The sequence below is a fragment of the Lynx canadensis genome, chromosome B1 (genome assembly GCF_007474595.2).
Source record: "Lynx canadensis isolate LIC74 chromosome B1, mLynCan4.pri.v2, whole genome shotgun sequence".
Taxonomy (NCBI): domain Eukaryota; kingdom Metazoa; phylum Chordata; class Mammalia; order Carnivora; family Felidae; genus Lynx; species Lynx canadensis.
Genome location: NC_044306.2, coordinates 80,756,931 through 80,774,003, shown reverse-complemented (window position 1 = coordinate 80,774,003; position 17,073 = coordinate 80,756,931). Strand labels below are relative to the sequence as shown.

Genomic DNA, 17,073 nt, shown 5'->3' with positions numbered 1-17,073 from the left:
CGAACCAGCCAGAGGCCCCCTTGCCTTTTTTTTTAAAGTGAAGTTGACATTTTATTTTTTGGGGGGTTTTGTTTGTTTGTTTTGTTTTTTAAAAGATTTTTTTATTTTTTGAGTAAAGTCCAAGTCCATTCTGAGGGAGTGCTGTGACCCTGTTGGGGGAGTACATTGGGAATGGGATATGGCTGTGTGTGGTAGTTGCCTAGAGGCTTCTGTGAAGTTTTATAAATGGCAGTGGGGTATGGATGAGAATAAATCATCATTATCAACAAGAAGAATAATGATAACATGATCCATTTAGCATCTTTATATCCAATTTCTGTGGTCTTTTGTATCTGGGCAAATTTGAGTTTTGATGTAAAGAATTTTTGTATATACTTATATGGATTTGGGATAAGTTTCTGTCTAGGAAATGGATGTTTGATTACATATTTCCTTTTAGAGATGCACCCATGGTTTGCTATTAGCCTAAGTATTGGCCAAAATTTTTGTCTTTGGTTTAGCCTAAGGCTACTGGAGACCAAATGCCTACTTCAATTGTCATCCTAAATATTTGCAGAATCAGCGATGTGGTCGAATAGGTTACTATCACTATCACATCAAATCTGCATACAATGTTGTATACAATGCCAAAAACAGGAAAAAAGCATATCATTAAAATTATTGCTACTATCTGAATATGCTCTTTCAAATGTAGATATTCTATATATGGTTTAAAATAAAAAATATGTCTATAGATTTAAAATGTTGAGAGTCTATCAACCCACTGAAATATAAATATAGGGGAGACTGGGTGACTCAGTGGGTTAAGTGTCCGACTTCGGCTCAGGTCATGACCCCCCAGTTTGTGGGTTTGAGCCTTGCATCAGGCTCTGTGCTGACAGCTCAGAGCCTGGAGCCTGCTTCAGATTCTGTGTCTCCCTCTCTCTGCCCCTACCCTGCTCATGTTCAGTCTTTATCTCTCAAAAATGAGTAAATGTTAAAAAAAATTTTTAAGCTTTATTATAAAAAAGAAAAAGAAAGAAATATAAATGTTATAAAATGGGGCAATATTTAAGGATGATGGTGCAAATTGCTAACTTTCCACACAAAAATAATTGGAAGATTTTATATAATAAATTTATGAGGAAGTAGAGTTAAAATAAAGATTAATTTTAAGGGAGCATATACTAGCTAGAAAACATTAAGAATATTATATCCTCTTAGAGTCAGTACATATTTATAAAAGTTAAATAATATAAGAAAGAATAATAGAAATCATATTGTGAAGATTAGAATTAGTCCTCAGAGTCGTATTAGTATTCAACTATTAATAAAAATAACCTTTCAAATTATTTTTATTTTATAGTTTTGTTGTTGCTGTTGTTGTTATTGTCGTTGTTTTAGTTACTTACTTCCATGAGGCCATGAGTCTTTCAGGAAAAAGTTCACTTTGGAAATTCTTCACAGCTTGAAGGATGGATGGAAAGCAAAATGTTAAGTTTGCTTTGTTAAAATTTCACAAGGTGGGAAAACAACCCAAATCATGTTTAACACCTGTGATAAATCATCTTTGATGCAGGCCTAACAAAGAATATATGGAATCAAGGAAGACAGTGTTAAAGAAAAATGAAAAACTCCTAAAATATGTTCTGCCAACCCGCAAGCATGCATCTATTTTGGGTCACGCATCAGGTATACGTGAACACAGGAGCAATCTTTCAGTTGACAGTGCTGAAACATTTTTCTTTTATTATGTCAAATTTTAAAAAATTTACTGTTGGTCTTTATAATAAAATTATAGTAAAAATTACTTTTGGGTAAAATTCCAAGATTCTGACATCTGAGAAGTTCAGTCTATGATGGCAAACTCAGGTTTGGGTCTTTGTTTTGGCTGAACGTTGATTTTCACATTTGTTTATTTTGCATTACCCAAAATTTGGCGCACCTCTACGTCTTTAAAGCATTACTCCTGCAGTGCAAAGTAAAAAAGGAGGAATCCACAATGCCACTAAGAAGGTTGGACATTTTCCTCTGTGTTTTTCTTTGCTGCTCTCTGTTTTGCTATTTTTTTCTTTTCTGGGACACGCTTATTGAACTTCTGTCTCAATGTTTATCTTTTTTTCTTACAGTTTTGTAGAAGTTCTTCATAAATTCAGTTTTTTCTTGTTTTATTACTCAGTTTGTAACTTTTTCTCCACTCTGCTTTTGGTGTCATTTGATACACTAAAATTTTACATTTATCAAATTTATCAGCATCTTTTGTTTGAAAAGTTCTTTTCTAACATGAGGTCATAAAAATATTCTCCCATGTTTTTTTCTAAAAGCTTGAAGTTTTTCCCATCACATCTTTTTTTTTCTTTTTTTTTTTTTTTATTAAATTTTTTTTTCAACGTTTATTTATTTTTGGGACAGAGAGAGACAGAGCATGAACGGGGGAGGGGCAGAGAGAGAGGGAGACACAGAATCGGAAGCAGGCTCCAGGCTCTGAGCCATCAGCCCAGAGCCCGATGCGGGGCTCGAACTCACGGACCGCGAGATCATGACCTGGCTGAAGTCGGACGCTTCACCGACTGCGCCACCCAGGCGCCCCTCCCATCACATCTAAATCTTCAGTCAATTTAGAATTAATTTTTATGTGTATATTAAGGATCAATTTTACTATTACTTTGAATAACCAATTCTTCCGGTACTTTTCATTGAATATAGTGTGTTTCAGTGATTTTCAGTGTCATCTCCAGTATAAGTCAAGGTTTCATTTGTGTGTCATTCTGTTTGGAGTCTCACTATTCTATTCTATAGGTCAATTTCTCCCTTCATAAATGCAACATTTAAAAATTACAATAGGGTTATAATAATCTCGATCTTTATGTGCAATAAGTGCTTTCCTCCTCATTCTTCAATGATGTCTTGAGTATTTGTAAATTTTTTTTTTCCTTACAAATTAAAAAAAAATTTTTTAATGTTTATTTATTTTTGAGAGAAAGAGAGAGAGAGAGAATGAGTGAGCATGCCCCAGTCGGGGAGGGGCAGAGAGAGAGGGAGACACAGAATCTGAAACAGGCTCCAGGCTCTGAGCTGTCAGCACAGAGCCCGATGCGGGGCTCAAACTCACAAACTGTGAGATCATGACCTGAGCTGAAGTTGGACACTCAACCGACTGAGCCACCCAGGTGCCCCCTTTTCCTTACAAATTTTGAAAGTAGGTTGCAATTCATTTGAAAATTCTGCTGTAGTTTTTGTTTTTTGAAATAAGCTTTACATACAGTAAAACACAGATCTTAAATGTACAATTCAATGAATTTTGAAAAGTATATGACCTTATGTAACTAGGAGCCAATCAAGATAAAGAATATTTCCATGACCTCAAAAAGTTCCCTTGTGGCCACCATCTGTTAATTCCTATCTTCCAGAAGCAACCACTGTTCTGGTGTCTATCATCAGAACTTAGTCCTGTGTGTTCTTCAATTTTAAATAAGTAAATCCATTTGGTATATACTCCTTTGTGTCTGGCTTTATTTTGTTCAACATAATGTTTTTGAAATTTGTTCTTGCTTTGTGTATATCTGTAGTTAATTATTTTTTTATCGTTGAGTAATATTTCATTGTGGACATCCCACGATTTGTTAACCCATTTTACTGTTGATGGTCATTGGGCTGTTTTCATTTTTTGGCTGTTATGGATAAAGCTGCTATAAATATTAACATAAAAGTCGTTTAAATTTCTCTTGGTAAGTATCTAAAAGTAGAATTCAAGGTTAATAAGGTAAGAGTATATTTAAATATATAAGAAACTATCAAATCATTTTTCCAAAGTGGTTGCACCATTTCACGTCCCATTGGCAATGCATGAGAGTTTTAGTTGTTCCACATCCCTGCCCAATGTTAAGAGGTGTCAAGTTTTAAAATATTAGCTATTTTGGGGCACCTGGGTGGTGCAGTCGGTTAAGTGTCTGACTCTTGATCTCGGCTCGGGTCATGATCTCACAGTTCATGAGTTAGAGCCCCACATCAGAATCTGTGCTGATGGCGTGGAGCCTCTTTGGGATTTTGTCTCTCCTTCTCCCTGCCCCCCCCCCCCCACTTGCTTGTGCATGTGCCCTTTCTCTCTCTCTCTCTCAAGGTAAATAGACTTACTAAAAAACAAAATATTAGCTATTGTAGTGAGCAGCATCAAGTAATACCTCATTGGTACCTTTAATTTGCCTTACTCTGATGACTAGTAATCATTCATGGCTTATCATCCATTCATAAATGTTCTTTTGTGAAGTGTTCTTTCGTGTTCAAGTCTCTTGCCTATTTAACAAATTTGAATGTGTGTCTTGTTACTACTGAGTTGTATGAGTTCTTTCTGTATTTTGGATATAAGACCTGTGTCATATATTTGTATTGTGAATAATTTTTCCAAAACTGTGTTTTGAATTTATTTTCAGAATAGTGTTTATTAACAATTGAAGGAGGGCTCCTGGTGTTTGGAGGTGTGTGTGTGTGTGTGTGTTTATTTTTGAGTGTCTTTATTCCATCCATTTGGGGTATATTCACTCAACAGAGAATTCTATTTTAACAATTATTTCCTTCAGCAGTTTAAAAATGTCATTTAATTTTCTTCTGGTTTCCATTATTTTTGATGCAAAGTTTTCCTTTGTTTGTGTTGTTGTATTTGTTTGTGTTATTATATATTATGTATCTATTTTCCTGGGTACTTTTAGATATACTGTCTAACTTTGGTTTTCAGCAATTTGACTTTGATGTACCCAGCTTTTTCCCCTTTGAATTTATTTTGTTTGGAGTTCTCTGAACTTGTTGGATCTTTAAGTTAATGTTTTCCAAAACATTTGGAAATTTTTGACCATTACTTTTTAAGAAATATATATATCTGCCTTATCTTTCCACTCCATCTCCTCTCCTCTCCAGGGACTCTAGTGACACTATCCATCTTAGACCATTTTATATTATTCTACAGGTAACTGAGTGTCCATTATTTATTTAAATCATTTTTCTCTCTGATCTATTGGATAATTTCTTTTGATTTGCCTTCAAGTTCACTATAGCTTTATCCTGCAATCTCCAATATCCTGTTAAACCCATCCAATAATTTATAAAAGTGTCAGCATAATTTTCATTTCTACGACTTCCATTAAGTTCTTTCTTAATAGTTTCTATTTCTCTGCTGAGATTCCTCATATGTTTACTTATTATGATCATCTTTCCTTTAAGCCTATGAACAAATCTGTAAAGTCCATGTCTGCTGATACTAACCTCTGGATCATCTCAGGTCTGTGTCTATGGCTTGCTATTTTTCTTGGTTATGGGTCATAGTTTCTTAATTATTCATGTCTAATAATTTACTATTGTATGCTAGACATTGCTTTGATACATTTTTGGGAGACCAGATTTCTTTTTCTTTTGAAAGCTCTTGAGTGACGTGCTATAAAGCACAATAAATTACTGCCAGATCCCTTTGTTCATGACAAGTCTGCTATGACTTTTTTTTCACTATATGCACTTATGTGTGAAAATCACAAAAATTTCTCATATATACATATATTTATGCCCACACACCTATTTTCATGAAGTTGAAACATCTTGTATCACTTGAAATATTTTACTAATCATTAAATTATTACCTTCTATTCGTATTCATTTCTTCATAAGTATATTCTATTTTATTAATTACATTGTGAACCTCAGGGATGGATCTTTATTTTATATCTCTTTGTAGTCATGGCATTTGACACACAGCTAGAATTCAATAAAAGTTATTGTTCTTAATGACAAGAAGAATGTCTTGCTCTGGTCCTTTGGGCTTTACTCCACTGTCTCTTCTGTAGCTAGTCTTACTCCACTTTTATGAGTAGCAAACACTGAGTTTATTCATTTATTCTCTCATACATTTATTCATCTACTCGTTCAGCAACTATTTATTAAGAACCTACCATATGCCAGTTCCTGTCTTGGTGCTGTGATTACAACAGTGATAAGACACACAGTGTTCACTCCCTCATAGAGCTTATGAATTAGTGGATTTGAGAGTTTAGCTGAGCTACCCCATGATATGGCTGCCTTGGCATCCATTTTGTTTGGCCAGCCAGTCTGGGAAGGTTTTAAAAGGACACACCCTCATGTAAGCACAAGCTATTGGTAGCAGAGTCATAAGTAATTGTAAGTTCCTTCTATAGCTTCCCCAGTAGCCCTTAGAATAGTCTTCCCCACCAGCCAGGGCCTTACCTTTGTGTGCCATTTATGGGGCTTACAAAGCCCTTTTGGTTTGAATTGGCCAACCCAGTCTTAGTCTGGGAATCCCAAAGTATTCTGTGTGGACCCTAATTTAAAAGGCACGTGCCCTAGGTCCTGCCTGTCTCTGACTGCACTCTGCCTCAACCTCCCCCCATGTGGTCCCTCAAAGCATTCTGTGTACTTCCTCTAGGACCTGTCAGTAATAAACTTCTCTATTTTAATTTCTCTTGTGGCCCTTTATTGCTCACCATCTGGCATCTTGTGCTCTATTTAACAAATGTTAATTTAATTAAGTCATAATAGTGATAGAAACAAATAATAAGGAAATAAACAAGTAACTGCATAAGATATAATTAGACAGTATTCTAGGAAGGAAAATAAATCAGGGGAAAGGGATAAAGAATAAAAGAAGTAGCTATTGTAGTGATAATGATGCACGGGTGGTTTTAAAAATAGGATTTTGAGGAAAGGCCTCTCTGAATAGGTGATATTTGAGCATAGACTTCAAGCAGAGCAGTTAAGTGACTGTATATACACAGAATAAGGGGCTGGTTATTAGATGTGCTTTCAGAGGCATTGGAAAGGCTGCCTTCTCCACTAAGCTTCTGAAATCCAGCTATCTGAACTTTGCACATTTATCTTAAGGCTTTATTGCCTTAACATGCAAATCCCTTTGGTAGAGTTTCTATTTAAACTTGTACCTGTCAAATATTTCTGTGTGAATAAATTTTGGAATTTTGATGAAGAGGTGAAAATAATAGTTCAAGCACCTAAGGAATCAGTGTACTATAGTTGTGAAGAGCACAAATCGCCTGGGTGACAAATCCTGGCTCTTTCACTTATTAGCTGTGTGGCCTTCATCAGGTTACTTAATATCCTAATGCCTCAGTGACTTCAATTATAATATGGGGATAATAATAAATCTGTCCTAATATAGCTGATATGATGATGGTACCTTGTAGCATTTTCAAAATCTTCATTGGCTCCTCCATCTGGGAGGATTACCCATCACTGCTCCATTGTTGACTTGGCCAAATAGCTTTTGTTTTTTGGCCTCTGAAATGTGAGCTTAAGTGATGTATACAACTTATAAGCAGAAACTTTAAGATCCATCATATATTTTCACCATTCTCTCTCTCTTCTCTTCTGTGAGAATGATGTCTCCGACAGGGGTTTCTTCAGCCTGCATCCTGGAGTAAAGAGAGCATGAAGGAGAGCCACGGTCAAAGTCAACATATAAGTGAGACATACACGTTGTTATGAGCCACTGAGATTTGGAGTGATTTCTTATTGCTGCATTTTTTTACCCTAACATTATGATATAAATCAATTACTATTTCTAACATGCTTATAACATTATGTGACACATAGTGTACATTAAATAAACAAATCTAACCTTAAAAGAATATAGCTGTTGAAGAAAAACCATAAGAAAATCACAAGACTGGGACGCCAAAACCAATGATGTGTCATTTTCTTGCATTCTGAACCAGATATTAGAAATAAGATGCTCGAGGGGTGCCTGGGTGGCTCAGTCGGTTGAGTGACAGTCATGATCTCACGGTTTGTGGGTTCCAGCCCCGCGTCGGGCTCTGTGCTGACAGCTCAGAGCCTGGAGACTGCTTCTGATTCTGTGTCCCCCTCTCTCTACCCCTCCCCCACTCATGCTCTCTCTCTCTCTCTCTCTCTCTCTGTCTCAGAAATAAGTAAACATTAAAAAAAATTAAAAAAAAAGAAATAAGATGCTGGAGTCAAATAATTTGTTAATGTTCTGCATTACAATTGTTTCCAAACTATTTCTTATGGAGTCTTTACTCCTCACTCCTATGTATACTTCTTAAGAGTAGAGATTATGTGGCCTATTAAAAAATATGTACACAATGCCAATTTTAGTGTTCTCACAAAACAATCTCCCTAGTGTTTTTCAACTAACCAGATAGCCATAAGAAAAAAAAAAAAACTTGTTAATCTGGTTGTTTTGAAAAAAGGAGAGCTTCTATTCATCCTGTACATGTTATAAGAGTGACCATGATTTTCTTAATTGCATTCCATTTGTTTTGTTAACTAAGGTATTGTACTAAATTCTGAAGCTTATATTTGTCCTTAAATTTTTGCTTGGAAATTTAATTATTCCTAAGCTTTTCGACATAAATCGCTTCTGGTAGGTTACTGGGGTAAAGGAAGAACGAAGACTACTTTTTCTTATTTATGTCTAACAAAAAGGCCACAGATTTAAGGATATATATGAGAAGTCAATCATAGCAATAACACCTTTTTAAAAGGGTAGGTTAATCTAAGTTGAATAAATTGTGATTAAAAACTGATGTCAAAACTGGAGCAATTTCTTCCTTGAATAATTTAACAGTATTAAAAAATGTCTATGCTGTTAAAAAAAATATTCTGCAGGGGGCGCCTGGGTGGCTCAGTAGGTTAATCATCTGTTGTGGATCAGCTCAGGTCATGATCTCACAGTTTGTGAGTTTGAGCCCTGCATAGGGCTCTGTGCCAATGGTGCAGAACCTGCTTGGGATTCTGTCTCCCTCTGTCTTGGCCCCTCCCCTACTTATTCTCTTCTCTCTCTCAAAAATAAATAAATAAAAATTTGGAAAAAAAAATCTTAAAAAAAATATTCTGCAGAAATGGAAAAGGAATTGGAGTATACATTCATAATAAAAATTTAGTGTATGAAAGGAAATTTAATGCAAATTTGTGATAATTTGTATGGTAAATTATCCTTTATAAAAGTGTTTAAAATGATCTCTTAATTAAATAGTTATTTAATTACAACCAAAGGTACTTAGTCATTAAGCTATTAGGGAAGAATTTAAACCACAAACAAATGAAATATCAAGAAAAAAATTAGAAAAAGTAGTGCATTTGTTTGAAAAAAGACCTTTTTGATTGGGGACTGGAAGGCATGAATTTTTTAAAATCTTACTTCTTAAAAGTTATTCTTTATTAGGTAGATAAGTTTGGAAAATATAATATATACCTGTGTTCCCCACACTTACCTTTATCAAATCTTTATATATTATGTTTATTTCAGTTACTTCATTTTCTAAATATTTATTTATTTTTGGGATAGAGAAAACCTAAGGAGGGGGAGGGGCAGAGTGAGAGGAGAGAGAGAATCCCAAGCAGGCTCCAAGCTGTCAGCACAGAGCCCCACATGGGGCTGGATCTCATGACCGTAAGATCCTGACCTGAGCTGAAATCAAGAGTTGTATGCTAAACCAACTGAGCCACCCTGGCACCCCTCAATTACTTCATTTTTTTTTTTTAATTTTTTTTTTTCAACGTTTATTTATTTTTGGGACAGAGAGAGACAGAGCATGAACGGGGGAGGGGCAGAGAGAGAGGGAGACACAGAATCTGAAACAGGCTCCAGGCTCTGAGCCATCAGCCCAGAGCCCGACGCGGGGCTCGAACTCACAGACTGCGAGATCGTGACCTGGCTGAAGTCGGACGCTTAACCGACTGCGCCACCCAGGCGCCCCAACAATTACTTCATTTTTAAAGAAATACAACATTACAGATGTAATTGCTGTCCCTTCCTGATTCCAGTTTCCTTCTTTCCTCCCTAAGAGTAAGTACTGTTCTGACACTACCTGCTGACTCAGGTAGAAGGAGACTGACTGGGGCTGTTGCAGCAGAACTATCAATATCTGGCCGTCCAGCTGGGCAAAGACCGAATTGAAATCTTTCCCTCTCAAATGGCACAGCCCATCATGAGTGCTTCAGACATGCTGAAACCTCCTGAAGAAAAAATCTGATGTCTTAACTCTTCCACTTCGATAGATCCTGAAGAAGATAATAGAGACTAACATGTAGATGGCTGAAGTGATGAGAGAAGCTGCCTTTTCGTTTGCTGAGGCCAAGTTCACCGCAAGGGACCTCTGCGCCACAGTTATCTGCAAGGTAACAAAGCCCAAGTGAAGCTTCCAGAGAAGAAAGATAACTCTGCAGCTGGTGTTACTCTGCCAGTATTTGAGTATTCCCCCAAGGAACTGACAGTTGTGAACTGACTGGTTTAGCCAGAGGCAGGGGCACAACCAGCTAAATTAAAGAGGAATTAAGCCAAAGCAGTGGAAGTACTGGTGGAAGGAGTAGCTTCGGTGCAGACTTCCTTTGTTACTTTGAAACTTTAAAAAAAATTTTTTTTAACGTTTATTTATTTTTGAGAGACAGAGCATGAGTAGGGGAGGGGCAGAGAGAGAGGCAGACAGAATCCGAAGCAGGCTCCAGCCTCTGAGCTGTCAGCACAGAGCCCAATGCGAGGCTTGAACCCGTGAACGATGAGATCATGACCTGAGCTGACGCCGGATGCTTAACCAACTAAGCCAGCCAAGTGCCCCTGAACAAAGCCATTAGGATAACCAACAGGTGTGTAAATGCCACTGAATGTGTCATCATTCCCCAGAATGAAGTTACCCTTGCCTATATCATTACAGAGCTGGATGAGAGAGAACAAGAAGAGTTCTATGGGTTCAAGAAAATACAGGGGAAGAAAAAGATTCTCAAGGAAAAGTTGGAGAAGGACTTGGAGCAACAGAAGGCAGCTGGAGAGGTGATGGAGGCTGCTGATCTTTGGCTGAAGAGAAGGACGAGGATCTTCTTGAGTAATCTTTTCTGCTCTGGCTCTTTCAGAAACCCTAACACGGCACCATTTTAATTCACGGTATGTAGGTTCTGTACGTGTGGCTATTTTTTGGCCTAAGAATTTCACTGTTTGTAAAATTTCCCTTGACGTTCAGTTCTGGGAGTACCTCTGCAGAATCATAATTCAGCAACGATTTATCACGTGAGGTTTGTAAACCCTGCCCAGGAACTTGCAGGGCTTATTCTGCACAAGTGACATTTACTCCATTTACCTCTGTGATACAAGAGATCTGCTTACTGAGAATATTAGGAAATTCCCCTCAGGAAAGAGAAGTGGCCTCAAGCCAACATGTGTAGGCCAACCATTGCTGGAAGACCCTTGGTTCCTGCCCCCTCACTCCCCTCCGCACTGCTGTGTGAGATTGCTGCCGTATCCTTGTGTTCTGGTACTTCTCTCCTCAAGCTTTACGAAAACCTTCCCGGTCTTTCCTTGCATGACCGGGCTCTGTCCTGTCCATCATGGGAGCTGTTCTGCCAATTTAAATGTGACTATGGTATAAACAGCAAAATGATTTTAAAAAAAGTAATCACTCTGTCGAAATTGTTAATTATCCTCATTTTACTTTTGATCTTTAACCATACACACAAACACACACATATACAGCATACATGTGTAAAGTGTACAGCATTGTTTTACATTTTTAAGTTTTGTTAAAATGTTATGATGTATACACCTTTCTGAGGCGTTTATTTTTGTACAAATTATGTTTTTGGAGATTTGCCCATGTTGACGGTCATAGTACTACTACTTCTTTCATTAGCTCTGGTGTGTGGTTTCCATTGTATGAATGCCACAATATATGTATTCTCATAATAATGGATATCTCCAGCCTTTTTGTTACCATAAACAGAGATGCAATAAAAATTCTGTCTTGTTACGAATATATGGGAAAGTTTCTTTAGAGTATGTGCTCTGTGATTCATGGGGGGTTTAACTGTCTTCAACTTTACTAGATAACACCCACTTGCTCTCAAAGGTTCATTCCACTTCTCCACATTCTCACCAACACTTGGGGTTATTAGAAATTTGTATTTTTTGCCAAATTGGATGTGTATAAAATGTATCTTGTTGTTTGTTTGTTTTACTATGTATTTTCCTAATTAACTGTAAGGTTGATTATATTCTCATATTTTTCTTGATTCTTTGGAGCTCTTAGCCTATGAACTGTCTGCTCTTATACTTTGGCCATTTCTGTGTTGCTTTTTCCTATTTGTGCAATCTATTACATTCTAGATATTAATGTTTTATTGGTTGTACATATTACAAATTACTTTTATATTTATTTTATTAATGCAATGAGTTTGGAATGTGGGGAGGGATGTGTATCAAAAACATGCACTTTTACCTTGATGAGAATTCTCTTGTCACTTCTATAGCACTTACTATGGGTCAAGTGTTTTTTATTTAAGCATTTTACAAATATTAACTCTTTTAATCTTGGTAACACCCATGAAGTAAGTGCTATCATTATCCTATATTCTTTTTTTATTGTTGCTTTAACAAATAACAGCTTTATTGAGATATAATTCACATGCCATAAAACATACGCTTTTAAAATATGTACAAGTCAGTTGTTTTAGTGTATGTTTAGTGTATGTTTTAGTATATGCACAGAGGTGTGCAATCAGTACTGCTAAGTGATTTCAGAACAAAGAATCCCACATCAAATTAGGAGTAACTCTCTATTTCCACTGAAGTCTCCAGTCCCAGGAGACCACGAATGTACTTTCTGCTTCTGTATTTTTGCCGATTCTGGGCATTCCCTATAGACAGACTCGTGCAATACGTGGGATTTTGCATCTACTACTTCCGTGTAGCATAATGTTTTCAGAGTTCATCCGTGTTGTAAATGTATCAGCATTTCATTACTTTTATTGCTGAATAATATCTACTGTATGAAATACCACATTTTGTTTATCCCTTCATCAGCTTATGGACATTTGGATTGTTGTGCTCTTTGGCTATTACAAATAGTGCTACTTGAAACATTTGTGTACAAGTTTTTGTTTTGAAACATTTGTACAAGTTTGGACATTTGTTTTCAGTTGTTTTGGAGTGAAATTGCTGGGTCATAAAGCAACTCTATGTTTAACTTCTTGGGGAACTGCCAAAGTGTTTTCCAAAGCAACTGCACCATTTTTTAAAAAAATTTCTACCAGCAATGTACACGTGTTCCAATTTTTCTACATTCTTCCAATACTTGTTATTGTCCATCCTGTTTTGAAGATAGCCATAGAGTGGGTATGAAGTGGTAACTCACTGTGGTTTTGATGTGCATTTTCCTAATGACTAATGATAGTGAGCATCATTATATGTGCTATTGGCTATTTATAAATCTTCAGAGAAAGATCTAGTCAAATCATTTTCCAATTTTAAATTGGGCTATTTCTCTTTTTGTTGTTGAATTGCAAGTTTTTTTACATGTCAGTTATCGCTGTGTTAAAGATAAGGAAATTAGGTACAGGAAGGTTAAGTAACTTGTCTAAAGTCACACAGCTAGGAAGTAGCAGAGGTAGGATATGAAAGCAAGTAGTCTGGTCCTGGATGGAATCCATACTACTAACTTTTATGCTGTCCTGCCTCATAGCGTTGTTCATCCTATCTATGCGTTAGTGTGCTAAAATTATAATATTTTCTATAAGAAATAGAGTTACAGTTTAAGATTTGGGTTTTGGAAATACGTCATTATGAAAAGTCATGATGTTGGATGCCTTAAAATGTATTGCTCAAGAAATATTTTTATAATAGTAAAGGAAATAAACACATTTTCTCATATTTTATCGCATGATTTCTTGACCTATATTAATGTAACTTATAACCAAACTCAAATTTTGATTATCAGGAAACTGGTACAAATTCTTAATCTTTTTTGGAAATAGGAATGGTATCTTATGTGTTTTACATATTTAACACATTGTTTGGCATGAAAGATGCTCAATAAATTAGCTTAAATATCTGAACACTATCACATGTATTGGATTTATGTAAAATTAATTTTATGTACAGATATGTTAAATATTATCCTAAGCCAACAAATGTTTTTATATAAACATATACATTATTTATATAAATATATCATTTTTATATAAATATATATTTTATTTTACTTTATTTTATTTTATTTTATTTTATTTTATTTTATTTTATTTATTCATTTGAGAGAGCACAAGCAGGGGAGAGGGGCAGGAGAGAGGAAAAAAAAAATCTTAAGAGGGCTCTATGCTCAGCACAGAGCCTGATGCCAGGGCTCGATCCCATGACCCTGGAATCATGACCGGAGCTGAAATCAAGAGTCAGACGCTCAGCCAACTGAGTCACCCAGGTGCCCCTCAGTTTATCTTCTGCAGTGATACAATATGTATGATCACTATATTTCTCTATTTTTAGATTTTATTTTAGAAAGAGTGCAAATGGTGGAGAGGGGCAGAGGGAGAGAGAGAGAATCTTAAGTAGGCTCCACGCTTAGCATGGAGCCAGACACAGGGCTCAATCCCACAACCCTGGGATGATGACCTGAGCCAAAATCAAGAGCCAAAATCAACGGACTGAGCCACCTAGGACACCTTGATCATTATATTTCTTCAAAGTGAGCTTCAAAAGATAACTTTGGTTAGAGGTATACTTAAAATTGACTTGCAAAGTTGCCCAACAATTTAAATTTTGAAAATCTCTCCTACTAATGTCAATATCTACTGAAAATCAGAGAAAAAAACCCCAACTTACTGAATCATTATATCATCTGTCAGATTGAACTAACTGCATTTCATTTTTAAACACTTAATATGAGTTTGTGTATTCAACATTTGTAGTACGTACATGTTCAAACAAGACATGGCAATGTTTTCAGAAATAAGGGCATTACGGATTCATTATCTGCTACTTAGAAATTTGTCAAAATTTTTGGCTTCTACCATATCCCATGGCAGAACACCGGATGGGCAATGTTGGGCTCATAGCGAGTGTTTGTTGACTTGATTTTGCTATTTCTATTCATAAATAAGTGACTTGCTGGTAAGAAGTTAGACACTTCAGGTTTATATTTCTCTCAGGGAATGAAATTGTTTTTCTCCAATTGTTACTTAAAAAGAAATTCTTCTCTAAGCTTTAGTCCTAAATACATGCATTTAATAACACATGTACTTTTTGATGAATCATGAACATGTAATTATAATTTCTTCTTTTTGATACCTTATCAAAAAGGGCTTTATGTTAACATGATTGATTTCCTTTTCCAATACTCAAACTCACTGTCCCTAAATTTTGAATTGACTATGTTCCATTCTGTCCATTCTTCTTTAACCAGCATCCATATTCTGTTGACTTCAAAACTGTTATCTATAGCCTGACCTCTTCTCAGTTCTACACTTTGATGTCTATTTGACTTCGATAGGAGGTTTAATAAGCATCTAAACTTGTGTCTAAAATAGAGTTCATGGGGCACCCGGGTGGCTCAGTCAGCTGAGTGTCCGACTTCAGCTCAGGTCATGGTTTCAGGGTTCTTGAGTTTGAGCCCCACATCTGTCACACTGCTGTCAGCACAGAACCTGCTTCGGATCCTCTGTCTCCCTCTCTCTGCCCTTCCCCTGCTTGCACTCTCTCTCTCTCTCAAAAATAAATAAACATTAAAAAAAAATAGAGCTCTTGATGTCACCCTCAAACTTTGATCTTTCTATGGCCTTTCCCATCTTAGTAAATGTACTACCAATCATCACATTGCTCAGGGAAAAACTCTAGGGTCCATTTTGATTTTTCCCGTTTCTCATCATCTCAACCACTCTTATCAGCATTTTGTAGAATCAGCAGACTGCATCCTAAAAATAAGTCTTAAACCATTTGCTTTTGTCCATCTTATTGACACCCTGTTATTCTTAAGGATTCTCATCTGTCTCTTGCCTGGATTACTGCAGTACCTCCTAACAGGTCTCCAAGATACAACTTTTGCCCTCTTATATTCTCTTCTCTACTCCACAGCCAAGTTGTGTTTTAACACTTTCAGAAACACATCTCTTCCATGTTTAAAAGCTTTGAATGGGGGCACCTGGGTGGCTCGGTGGGTTGAGCATCCAACTTCAACTCAGCATCATGGTCTCATGGTTCGTGGGTCTGAGCCCCATGTCAGGCTCTGTGCTGACAGAGTCTGTCTGCTTCAGAAAATCTCTCTCCCTCCCTCTCTGCCCCTCCCCAACTTGTTCTCTCTCTCTCTTGAAAACAAACATTAAATTTTTTTTAAAAGATTAAAAAAATAAAAGTTTTGAATGATTTCCCATTGGTATTTAAAATAAAATCTGAATTCTCTACCCTCATCTAAGGATACTTATATAATCTGGTACCTGCCTATTTCGCTTTAACTTCATCTGGTGCCACTGTCTCCCACTCATTCTAGTGCAATCACACCATTCTCGTTTGTATTCCACAGACATGTCGGGTTTTTCTTGCCTCAGAGCCTTTGTATTGCTCTTCTGTCTGCTAGACTGCTGCTGCTTTTGGCTTTTCAAACTGCCATAGTTTTCTCATCCTGCACCTCTCAGTTCAAATATTACTTCCTCTTTTATTTCCTTCAAGTTTTTATAACAATCCATCTTGTTTATTGACTCATAACAAGCCAGTACAAATGTACATGTATATATGTGTATCTATCTATCATCAAATCTATCATCAATGTATCTATATATCTATTCATTCTAAATAAATAGGTCTTCTTTCCTCACTTCATGGTATTGTAATATCTTTCTTTTCTGCCATTAAATATACAGCCAAATCCAAGGGTGACATTAAAAATTATTAATGATTACTGTTTCATGGACACCAAGCAATGAAAGGACAGACTGTAGCCCAAAGGCTTACGACTATGGCAGGCATCAGTCCTTTAATTGCTAGATCAGGAGGTGGGGCTGTGGTCATCCTAGAGGAGGGGCTGGCAGAGTATCTAGGCACTGGATAGAAGGACCCAGGGCAGTCATACGGAACTGCAGCCAACAGAAACATTTGGCTGAACATTTCAGTATTTTCATAACTGGCTTATATTTGGGGGCAGCCAAGCCAAATATCAACTCTACATTCATCATTTTTAGTTATTATATTTTGTTCCATGGTATGGTAGAGTAGCATTATGTACCCCACCCGCCCCTCCCCCTTCCCCTATGAGGCAGCTATAGGAAGGAACATTGGTTGCCTCAGTTGCTGAGGGTGGCCCTTGGCTG

General features: G+C 36.6%; 1 pseudogene; it reads left to right on the top strand.

The window, feature by feature from the left end:
* The window catches only part of LOC115512993, a 30,850-nt pseudogene extending 20,014 nt beyond the window's left edge, over nt 1-10,836 (top strand).
* Nucleotides 10,837-17,073: the final 6,237 nt, after the last annotated feature.